The sequence below is a fragment of the Gopherus flavomarginatus genome, chromosome 4 (assembly GCF_025201925.1).
Source record: "Gopherus flavomarginatus isolate rGopFla2 chromosome 4, rGopFla2.mat.asm, whole genome shotgun sequence".
NCBI lineage: Eukaryota > Metazoa > Chordata > Testudines > Testudinidae > Gopherus > Gopherus flavomarginatus.
In genome coordinates, this window is record NC_066620.1 from 48,377,339 (window position 1) to 48,390,204 (window position 12,866).

The 12,866-nt window shown below is 44.2% G+C and overlaps 1 protein-coding gene across 2 annotated transcripts in view; it reads right to left on the bottom strand.

Moving 5' to 3' along the window:
- LOC127049469 (uncharacterized) overlaps positions 1-12,866 on the bottom strand; it is a 481,224-nt gene that overhangs the window by 332,308 nt on the left and 136,050 nt on the right. The window lies entirely within an intron of this gene.

The window sequence follows — 12,866 nt, forward strand, 5'->3', positions numbered from 1 at the left end:
TACTAAATTTAAGCCAGAGATTGAACGAGATTAATGGCTATTATAAGAGGTGTTAAAGTATTTTTTTACATGGTTGAAAAGCAAGATGTGTTTATTCTTTTAGTGGTAAAAATTGTATCTGAATTCCATTTATATATATATAAACATATTAACCAAGTGTGGTGGGGTTTTTTGTTTGTTTGTTTTTTGTTTTTGTGTTTTTTTAATAGCCCGGGGAATCTGTCTTTTTCTTGTGGGATTTGCAGACTCTTGTGTTTTTTTGGGATGGGAGAGTGGATAATAAATATAAAAGAAAAAATGCAAGAGCAGGTGGAAGTAGATATTGCAGGGCAGGATGGGAGTGGGATTAAACAAATAGTCCCCCATAGGGCTTTACATCAGATAAGTGAAGTTTTGGAACATCTTTCCAAGGAGCATAGTGGGGGACAAAAATCCTAACTTGTTTTGAGACTGAGCTTGCTGAATTCATGGAGGAGATGGTATGATGTGAGTGCCTACAATGGCATATGGCCCACCTGCAACTACTGTTAACAAATATCTCCAACAGCACTAGATGTGGAGGGTACGAGTTACTAGAGAGAATTCTTTTCCAGGTGTCTAGCTAAGGGGTGGGCAAACTTTTTGGCCCAAGGGCCACATTGGAGTTCAAAATTGTATGGAGGGCGGGTACGGAAGGCTATGCCTCCCCAGATAGCATGGCCCCTGCCCCTATCTACCCCTCCCACTTCCTGCCCCCTGACTACCCCCCCCATAATCCCTGACCCATCTAAACCCCTGCTCCTTTTCCCCTGACCGCCCCCTCTAGTGACCCCCTACACTAAATGCCCCCCCCGCTCCTGTCCCCTGACCCCTATCCACACCCTGTCCTCTGACAGGTCCCCCGGGACTCCCACTCCCTATCCAAGCGCTACCTGTCCCCTGACCACCCCGACCCGTATCCACACACCCGCGGCGTGACTGGCTGCGGCGAATGAGGGGTGGGAGGCAGTCAGGGAACAGGGAGCACTGGATGGAGTGGATACTCAGGGGGAGGGGTGTCAGGGGAGGAGAAGTGGGGGAAGTGGCGGAGCTCGCCTTCCCAGCCAAGAGCTCAGGTGGGTAGGAGAGGACGGTCTTGTGGGCCGGATGTGACTGCAGGCCATAGTTTGCCCACCCGTGGTAGAGATCAACCTCCCTGAGCCACCCGCTGCTGCCCTTACTTCAGCTGCATGTGTAAGCATGGCCCATAGTGGGCTGCCTATGCTCACAGGGAGCATGCTGTGCTGGGCCAGCCTGCACAGAGCACTGGCCAGTAGGAGAAGATTTGCGGCGGGCACTCTATAGCAAGTGCCAGCAGGTCATTGTTTCTCAAGCCCCCTCATGTACACTCCCCTTGAAAAACTGTTTGTTTGTGTGCAGATCTCTTTCTTCAGCATCTTTTAACTCCTGCTGCACTGTTTTTCTTGTGAGTGAGTGTTATTAACTGTTATAAGAAAACTTCTTTCTTTGAAGCAAATGGCGAGCAATTTGACCTGCTGATAGGATGTTATCTCTTTTTCTGGTGCCACTTGGATGACTTGGGATCCATATCTAGTTGGCAGCCGGTATCAAGCGGAGTGCCCCAAGTAGCGGTCCTGGGCCCGGTTTTGTTCAATAGCTTCATTAATGATGGAGGATGGCGTGGATTGCACTGTCAGCAAGATTGCAGATGATACTAAACTAGGAGGGGTGGTAGATACGCTGGAGGGCAGGGATACGATACAGAGGGACCTAGACAAATTACAGGATTGAGCCAAAAGAAACCCAGTGAGGTTCAGCAAGGACAAGTGCAGAGTCCTGCACTTAGGATGGAAGAATCCCATGCACTGCTACAGACTAGGGACCGAACAGCTAGGCAGCAGTTCTGCAGAAAAGGACCTAGGGGTTACAATGGATGAGAAGTTGGATATGAGTCAAGAGTGTGCCCTTGTTGCCAAGAAGGCTAACAGCATTTTGGGCTGTATAAGTAGGGGCATTGCCAGCAGATGGAGGGATGTGATCATTCCCCTCTATTCGACATTGTTGAGGCCTCATCTGGAGTACTGTGTTCAGTTTTGGGCCCCACACTACAAAAGGATGTGGAAAAATTGGAAAGAGTCCAGCAGAGGGCAACAAAAATTATTAGGGAGCTGGAGCACATGACTTATGAGGAGAGTCTGAGGAACTGGAATTGTTTAGTCTGCAGAAGAGAAGAATGAGGGGTGGGGGATTTGATAGCTGCTTTCAACTACCTGATAGGGGGTTCCAAAGAATCATAGAATCATAGACTTCAAGGTCAGAAGGGACCATTATGAGCATCTAGTCTGACCTCCTGCACAATGCAGGCCACACAATCTCACCCACTCACTCCTATATTGAACCTGTGTCTGAGCCATTGAAGTCCTCAAATCATGGTTTAAAGACTTCAAGGTGCAGAGAATCTTCCAGCAAGTGACCCATGCCCCATGCTGTGGAGGAAGGTGAAAACCCCCAGGGCTTCTGCCAAATTGCCCTGGAGGAAAATTCCTTCCTGACCCCAAATATGGCGATCAGCCTACCCCTGAGCACGTGGGCAAGACTCACCAGCCAGACACCCAGGAAAGAATTCTCTGTAGTAACCTAGATCCCACCCCATCTAACATCCCTTCACAAGCCACTGGGCATGTATACCATTAGTAGTCAAAGATGAATTAATTGCCAACATTAGGCTATCCCATAATAACCATCCCCTCCATAAACTTATCAATCTTAGTCTTGAAGCCAGATATGTCTTTTGCTCCCACTACTCCGCTTGGAAGGCTGTTCCAGAACTTCACTCCTCTAATGGTTAGATACTTTCGTCTAATTTCAACTCTAAACTTCCTAGTGTCCAGTTTATAGCCATTTGTTCTTATGTCCACATTGGTACTGAGATTAAATAATTCCTCTCCATCCCTGGTATTTATTCCTCTGATATATTTATAGAGAACAATCATATCTCCCCTCAGCCTTCTTTTGGTTAAGCTAAACAAGCCAAGCTCTTTGAGTCTCCTTTCATAAGACAGGTTTTCCATTCCACGGATCATCCTAATAGCCCTTCTCTGAACCTGTTCCAGTTTAAATTCCTCCTTCTTAAACATGGGAGACCAGAACTGCACACAGTATTCCAGATGAGGTCTCACAATGCCTTGTACAATGGTACTAACGCCTCCTTATCTCTGCTGGAAATATCTCGCCTGATGCATCCTAAAACCGCATTAGCTTTTTTCATGGCCATATCACATTGGTGGCTCATAGTCATCCTATGATCAACCAATACTCCGAGGTCCTTCTCCTTCTCTCTTACTTCCAGCTGATGCCTCTCCATCTTATAACAATCGTTCTTGTTATTAATTCCTAAATGCATGACCTTGCTCTTTTCACTATTACATTTCATCCTATTACTATTATTCCAGTTTACAAGGTCATCCAGATCTTCCTGTATGATATCCCGGTCCTTCTCTGTATTGGCAATACCTCCCAGCTTTGTGTCATCCGCAAACTTTATTAGCACATTCCCACTTTTTCTGCCAAGGTCAGTAATAAAAAGATTAAATAAGATTGGTCCCCAAACCGATCCTTGCGGAACTCCACTAGTAACCTCCCACCAGCCTGACAATTCACCTTTCAGTACGACCCGTTGTACTCTCCCCTTTAACCAGTTCCTTATCCACTTTTCAGTTTTCATCTTGATCCCCATCTTTTCCAAATTAGCTAATAATTCCCCATGTGGAACCGTATCAAATGCCTTACTGAAATCCAGGTAAATTAGATCCACTGCATTTCCTTTGTCTAAAAAATCTGTTACCTTCTCAAAGAAGGAGATCAGGTTGGTTTGGCATGATCTACCTTTTGTAAAACCATGTTGTATTTTGTCCCAATTACCACTGACCTCAATGTTCTTGACTACTTTTCTTTTCAATTTTTTTCCAAGACCTTGCATACTACAGATGTCAAACTGACAGGCCTGTAGTTGCCCGGATCATTTCCTCCCTACCCCTGTTTCTTAAAGATAGGAACTATGTTAGTAATTCTCCAGTCATACGGTACACCCTGTGTTTACAGATTCATTCAAAATTCTTGCTAATGGGCTTGCAATCTCATGTGCCAGTTCCTTTAATATTCTTGGATGAAGATTATCTGGGTCTCTCGATTTCGTCCCATTAAGCTGTTTGAGTTTGGCTTCTACCTCAGATGCGGTAATATCTAGCTCCATATCCTCATTCTTCTCTGGCATCCTACCAATATCCCTAAGCTCCTCATTAGCCTCATTAAAGACTGAGGCAAAGTATTTGTTTAGATATGGGCCATGCCTAGATTATCCTTAACCTCCACTCCATCCTCAGTGTTTAGCAGTCCCACTTCTTCTGTCTTTGTTTTCTTCTTATTTATATGGCTATAGAACCTTTTACTACTGGTTTTAATTCCCTTTGCAAGGTCCAACTCTACATGGCTTTTGGCCTTTCTACCTTTATCCCTACATGTTCTGACCTCAATAAGGTAGCTTTCCTTGCTGATCACTCCCATCTTCCACTCCTTGTAGGCTTTCTGCTTTTTCTTAATGACCTCTCTGAGATGCTTGCTCATTCAGCTTGGTCTACAACTCCCGCCTATGAATTTTTCCCCCTTTTTGGGATACAGGCTTCTGATACTTTCTGCAACTTTGACTTGAAGTAATTCCAGGCTTCCTCCACCTTTAGATTCACAAGTTCTTCAGTCCAATCCACTTCCCTAACTAATTTCCTTCATTCTTTAAAGTTAGCCCTTTTGGAATCAAAAACCCTAGTCCCAGATCTATTTTTGTTTATCCTTCCATTTAGTTTAAACTGAATTAGCTCACGATCGCTCGAACCAAGGTTGTCCCCTACAACCATTTCTTCTATGAGGTCCTCAACTGCTCACCAAAACCAAATCTAAAATGGCATTCCCCTCTTGTTGGTTCAGCAACTACTTGGTGAAGGAATCCATCGGCTATCGCATCTAGGAAAATCTGAACCCTATTATTATTACTAGCACTTGTCCTCCAGTCTATATCTGGGAAGTTAAAGTCTCCCATGATCACACAATTCCCATTAGTATTTACTTTATTAAATACATTAAAAAGGTCTCTATCCATATCCAAATCAGATCCCAGTGGTCTATATCACACTCCAAGCACTATCTCACAGGAGGCTCTAGTAACTTCCTTCCTCAATGTGATTTTTGCCCAGACAGACTCTGTCTTATCCATTCCATCCCCTCTTATTTCTTTACAGTCTACCTCATCATTGATATACAATTCTGCTCCACCACCTTTGCCTTTATTTCTGTTTTTCCTAAACAGCATATACCCTTCAATACCTGTACTCCAGTCATGACTACTATTCCACCATGTTTCTGTTATCCGTATAATATCTGGTTTCAGTTCCTGCACCAGTAACTCTAGTTCCTCCATTTTGTTCCCTAGGCTCCTCTCATTGGTGTATAAACATCTTAATTCTTGCTGTTTGGTTTCACTCACATTCTTTATCCGATTAGGCTGAGAGGTTCTACCGCCAGTATCACTTATTAGAATTGTATCGACAGTACCCTTCCTCCATATGTCCATTCTCCTACCCACGACAGTATCCTTTCTTGCTTTGTTTTCTTCCCCCTCTATGTTAAAATCCGATGTGGAGATTACCTGGACATCTCCCAACCATCTCCACCCCAATTCGTAGTTTAAAGTTCTCTTAATCAGTTGTGCCAACCTCCATCCTAAAAGTCTATTTCTCTCCCTGCTCGGGTGAAATCCATCCCGAGAGGATGGATCTAGATTGTTCTCAGTGGTAGCAGATGACAGAACAAGGAGTAATGGTCTCAAGTTGCAACGGGGAAGGTTTAGGTTGGATATTAGGAAAAACGTTTTTCACTAGCAGGGTGGTGAAGCACTGGAATGAGTTACTTAGGGAGGTGGTGGAATCACCTTCCTTAGATTTTTAAGGTCAGGCTTGACAAAGCCCTGGCTGGGATGGTTTAGATGGGAATTGATCCTGGTTTGAGCAGGGGGTTGGACTAGATGACCTCCTGAGGTCCCTTCCAACCCTGATATTTTATGATTCTATGACTTTCCAAAGTCTGTACAAATTGGTATGATTAGGATCAAGGTGCTGTTTATTAAATTGTTGAGGATTACACTTTAGATCTTCATGGAAAGCCTTCCAGAATATCTAGATGTTCCAGGATAGGACTCACTGGTAGAGCTGAGGACACAGCTAATCTAGGGCTTGTCTTCGCTAGGGTTTTATAACACATGTAACCCCAGCCCTGAGGTGTGGCTGAAGACTTCTCTCCGTTGCTTGGAGTGGCTTCTCACCTCAGGGATATGGGTCCTTTTGGGTTCGGCTGCTGGCCCGCACCTCAGCTCGCCTGTGGCTCCTCTCCCATCCCCAGCCTCTGCCCCTGGCCCCAGAGATGTACAGGGAGGCTTTGAAAGATCACTTTTTAACAGTGAGCCACAGTAATACATTGTGTACTATGCTCTAACAGGTCCTGCTGTTTTGGGGCCTGTTGGGAATTGAGTGGTGCTTGGTGTACATCTATAAATATTACACAGTCACCAATCATATTAGTTGTCATGCTGTACAGTAACAAATAGGTTACTCAGGTGTTCTATGGGTGCTGCAACAGCAGCAGATTCAGCTAACACAGACAGGTACTATTGTTGATATACAGTAGAACCTCAGAGTTATGAACACCAGAGTTATGAATTGACCAGGCAGCCACACACCTCATTTGGAACCAGAAGCACCCAATCCTGCAGCAGCAGAGCCCCCGCCTCCCCCCAAAAGGCAAATACAGTACGGTAGTGTGATAAACATAAACTACTTAAAACCAACCCCCGCCCCCACTAAAAGTGGAAAGCAACATTTTTCTTCCACATAGTGAAGTTTCAAAGCTGTATTAAGTCAATATTCAGCTGTAAACTTTTGAAAGAAGAACCATAACGTTTTGTTCAGAGCTACAAACATTTTGGAGTTAAGAACAACCTCCATTCCCTAGGTGCTCATAACGCTGAGGTTTTATGTAGTCACATTGGAAAGCGCAAGTTAAAATTCAGAACTCTCTTCCCTTGCTCCCCTAAAGGTTTAAACATGATGTTCTTAATGACTCTTCTTCAGCATGCTTGTGCACAGCATCCCTAGGAGCAACAGCCATGGTGAGTATAGCCTGCTAGGGGTGAGGGAATTGCTCGGTTGCATGAAACTGAGTTTATGGCGATGCTACTGAATACTGGCACCGTTTTCTACAGGTGGTGGTGATTTTTAGGTGATATCTCACTCCTGAGGTAACAAAGGTATAGAGAGCACAGCTGCTGCTGGCATTCTGAAGCCACCAATGTGTTGCTAGCCTGGGTACTGCAATGATGCCTGCCAAACTTATCACTGACTGGCATGGGAAGTATCCTACTATGGAGGAAGAAATAAGGCTTCCATCTCAAACCTTCGGCAGAGGATTAAAACTGTCATTGCGCTGTCTCAGGGGAATACAAGGAACCTTCCCTGTGTACATAAACAGACTGCTCCACTTAGCCCTTCTTGCCTAATTCTACAAGGGGAATGAAAAGCAGATAATACTATCTCTTGGTTGTATCGCTTCCTCTTCTAATATGAGTGAATTAATGAAAAGTCGATAGCTGTGCCCTGTTAAATTGGGAGCACCATAAGTACACCATTGTAATAGGAAAAACAAACACTTACCATCGGGCTTGCCTGTGCTCAACTGCTGGGACTGACTGGGCTGCGGTGGAATCTCAAACCGGTCTTGGTTCATGGCATAGCTGGATCCCACGGTTGCATGTTCTTCATCCTTCACTTCCCCTCCACCTCCTCCTCCTCACTGTTCACACCAGGGGCCTGTGGCTTGGGCTCCTCCTAGTTATCCACAATGGGGTGTGGGGTTGTCATAGCAGATTGACTGTTGGCCTCTCTGGCCTTCTGATATGCCTGATGTAGTTTCTTTGCTTTCACATAGCACTGCTGCTAGTCCCTGTTGCCCCTCTTCTCCTGCATCCCCCATGCAATCTGCTCAGAGGTGTCCACATTTCTGTGGCTGGTCCGTAGCTGTGCTTACACAGTCTCTTCTTTCCAGAGGCCCAGGAGATCCAATATGTCCAGTTTACTCCAAGCTGGAGCACATCTGGTCAGCATGTTCGGCTGGGCAGTTGCACACAGGAATGGAGAAATGCTAGGGAGACAGTCAAGAAAAAGGCATTTCAAAAAGTTGCAGGACTTTAACGGGGAAGGGGGCGTTCTGGTCTCTGTGGTCCCTGGGCAATGGAGTTTGCAGTTGTGACTAGAGCAGTCAGTGTCAGGCACCGTGGGACAGCTGCTGGAGGATTGTTAAGGCTGACAAAGGTAATGCAGCATCTATACTTGTGCAGCATTGACCTGGGTACATTGACCATGGTTCAACGCTGCTTGGGAAGCTGGTGTTACTGTGTTGCTGTAATGGGGCGCTTACATCAGTGGGAGAGACATGTAAGTGTAAACACATGGACAACTAGGTTGATACAAGACAGCTTACATCAGCCTAACTTTTTAATCTACACCAGACCTAAGTGCTTATTTTCATTTGGTAGTTCAATAGCTTCTCAACAAGGAAAAATCTATATCTGATTTCCTGGCAATTATTTGCAGTGCTTCATAACTAATACACTTTTTCTCTCTTAATAATCGGATTACTTTATTTGCCATTACATCAAAATACAGTTCTGCTTGAAGAAACAGGACATCCTACAGTTGCGTCAATATCCATAGCAGTGGAATGCATATTTACATTTGAGTGCTTGCCTCATGCTGGCAGAAACAGTGCTTACAAACTCAGCTATTTTGCTTTCCGAAAACTGTAAAACTTGTAAAGAGAAAAGCACAGCAGACACCTAAAATGAAGGTATAATTTTTCTCAGCAGAGAAAGCGAAGTTTTCAGAGTAAACACGTGTGTTAATGTTTTGCATGAATAGCCACACTTCAATGGAAAGATCTTTAACAAATTGTTTTTGTGTGATCATAAAAAAACATAGTAGGAGGTATCTTTCTGAAATGCATTTCAAGTGTGGGACCAGGAAGGAAGGGGGAGGAGTTGAGGAGGCTAAGTGAGAGTTACAGAAGGGCGCAGCAGCAGCTTGGTAAAGGGGTTTCCACTGTAAATAAAGTCCTTTGAAGCTTGTCAGTACCTTGCCTGCTTGATACAACATTTTGGCAACGATGATGGATCTTCTGCCTCTGAACCCACCTGCACCCTTTCAGCAAAGCCCAAGTGAGCCTCCAATTGCTTTTACTGCCTGGATCCATATGTTTGAGACTTATCTGCATGCAATCAGTGCTACAGAGATTTCTGAAGTAAGAAAGCGTGCTCTGCTAATCCACTGCCTTAGAGCAGAAGGGCAGCATATATTTTACACTTTTCCCCTTGCAGATGATAGATATGAGACTGCACTCACTGCATTAAAGAACTTTTTTGTGCCAAAAGTGAATGTAATTGCTACAGATTTCGCCAGCATGAGCAGAAACCAGGGGAGACTATAATGCAGTATATGGCTTCCCTGAGGAGTCTGATTGTAACTTGTGACTTTGGGACTATGGCAGATGAGCTGATTAGAGACCAGCTCATTGAGAAAACCACCATGCTTCATGTAAGAGAACGCTTTTTTCTAGAACCACGACTTACACTAGAAAAAGCAATAACCATAGGTACTCAGATTGAGTCAGCTACAGCTGAAGTCAAAATAATGGGCAAAGACACAGGAGGCACAGTCCATGCTGTGACTCCTTTGCAGAAAAGTTCACTATTGCTGAAGATAAACAATTGCAAGAGGCAAACTAATAAAAAGCCACTGAAGCAGCAGATTTATTGGCTGCTTTAAATCTCAGAGTAGTTAATGGACCAATTGATCTTCTTCAGCAAAGCAGTTGTGCAATACACACACCAGTTTCAGCTGGGACCCAACACCAGGTGGAGGAGAAACTCAGCTGTGCTTATGGGTTTCTGCATAAAGTTAAAATGTGGAATAATGAGATGCCTGTACAGCACAGAAATTACAGCACTTACCACTTTCAGTCAGGGAAGCTGTTCCAGAGGAACTTAGAAAACTTGTTCCAAATGACATTATTGAAGAGATTAACTCCTGGGAATGGGTTTCACCTATAGTGGTGACATAGAAGAAGGGTGGAGGCATTCGCCTTTGTGTGGACTTAAGGGAGCCAACTAAAGCTATTGTGATTGACAGCCATCCTCTTCCTGACATAGAAGTAGTATTTGCAGAACTCCGTGGAGCAAAGATGTTTTCTACTCTTGATTTGCAGAGCGCCTACTACCAGCTTATGTTGCATGAAGACAGCAGAGACCTCACAGCATTTATTACTATTTTGTTTTAAACGTGTTCCATATGGTCTTGCACCAGCCCCAAGTGCCTTCCAAAAAATGATGTCATTGATTCTGAAGAATCAACATGGAGTTCAATGCTATTTGGATGATATTATCGTGTTTGGAAATACTACTGAGGAACATGAAAATAACCTGCAGTCTGTGCTGAACTGCATCAGCAAAGCAGACCTCAAGCTCAATAGGTCCAAATGCAAATTTAGACAAACTGAACTCTCCTTTCTGGGGCATACAATTTCACAGGCTGGACTAAAACCTGATCCAGATCATACCCTGGCAATTTCAAATGCTCCTACTCCAACAGATTTGCAAACCTTAAGTTCCTTCTTGGGTCTTACCTCCTGGTATGCAAAATTAATTCCCAATTATGCTTCTGTCATTGAACCGTTACGAGAACTACTAGGTAGAAGTTCAACCTTACTGTGGACAATGGACGAATAAGCTAGTTTTGAAACGGTGAAAAACTTGATTGTACATAGTCCAGTACTTGCAGTATTCAGTCCCACTTTGTCCGCCAATTGTAACTACTGATGCTTCTGATTATGGACTTGGGACTGTCCTCACACAACTTCATGAGGACAACACAGAGAGGACTGTTGCATTTGCTTCAAGGATACTGAGAGAAAATATTCTACAGTCGAAAAAGAAGCATTTGCTTGTATCTGGGCTACTGGCCTTTCTCGCCATCCTTTGCCTTCATCAGATGGTCCAACAGAGGATGAGAATGTAGTACTTGCACTTATTACAAGCGTTCTTACTGCAGTTACAAGAGAACAATTTCAAGCTGCTTGTTCAGCATGTCCAATTCAACAAAAACTACCGGGTATTTCTGACATAGTGATGGCCCAGTAACCCTAAAAGCCTTGGCCCAGTTTTGCTGCCTTATTTTAGAGTTCAAGATGAATGTTCTTTGCTCGATGGCTGTGTGCTACGAAGTACAGACCTGCTACTTGTTCCAGAAGAATTACAGTCAAAACTCATACACCTGGCACATGATACTCATCAAGGAATTGTCAGAACCAAACAATGACTACGGGATCTGTATTGGTGGCCAGGGATGGACTCTCAAACTGAAGCACTCATAAAATCCTGTGTCACTTGCCAAATGCATGATAAGACAGCAGTGACATGTACCCCGCCATTACAGCCTGTTCCTCTTCCTGAATCTGCACGGGAAAAAATGGCAATTGACATTGTAGGACCCTTTGATACTGCTCCAATTGACTGTCGTCATGCCATCACTTTAATAGACTATTTCAGTAAATGGCCTGAGGTAATGTTTACATCGCAAATCTCTTCTGCTCCAATAATTAAGTTCTTCTTTTTGGTTTTTAGCAGGGAAGGGAACCCCAAAGAACTGGTTTCCGATAATTGTAGTCAATTTACTTCCCCAGAGTTTGAAACCTTTCTAGCAGAAAGGAACATTTTACACAGAAGGTCATCCTTATATTACCCTCAGGCCAAGGGGGAAATCAAACGGTTCAAGAGAAGTTTGAAAGAGAATTTGCAAACAGCTAAACTGGAAGGGCGATTGTGGATACCCGTCGCTACTGATTTCTTGCAAGCATACCGGGCTACACGACATGCCACAATGCAAAGATCACCCGCAGAGTCACTGCATGGGAAACAGATGAATACTAAACTGAACATTGCTGGATTGTTAAAGGCACAACCTGATGCCCCAAATGAGGCTGATGTGAGAAAAACAGTTGAACAGAACCAAGCAAAGTATAAGGCTTTCACAGACAAGCGGCGGGGTGCTAAGGAACCAACGTTTGAGTGGTGTTCCTTCGTTAGAATACGAAAACCTGGAATTTTATGCAAAGGGGACCATGAATTCACAGCGCCTCTTAAAATCATAGAGAAGAAGGGACCTTACACCTATCAATTTTCTGATGGGTGGGTATGGAATGCTTCTTATCTTGCACCTGCCTATGCACTAAGGGGAGATTATGCCAACACCCAGTCTGCACTGGATGACTTCACCATAGAACCAACACAACAAGATGTTGCACTGGAACGAGGGCTTGGGAGACGGCCTGTCAGACCCAGACGACCACCTGTCTGGACTAAAGACTATGTTATGTAGTATCTACAGTGTAATATTCTGCCAATAGCATAGTGTCTTGTTTCCTATTTGTTCTTGTGGTTAAAACAACAATGTTTATTCTAACTGGCAGAGTTTCTTAAGAGAGGAGGGAATGTGGTGTTTAGATATGCTTGTAATTATTAGAACTGAGAGCACTGGCTGTTGGGAGTCTGAAAGGACAGGAAACAGGAAGGAGGGGGGAGGAGTGGAGGAGGCTGAGTGAGAGTTACAGAGGGTGCAGCAGCAGCTTGGTAAAGGGGTTTCCACTATAAATAAAGTCCTGTTGAAGCTTGTTAGTACCTTGCCTGCTTCATACACCACCACATAGAGCAGCTACATAGGAGACCTTATAGCAGTGCA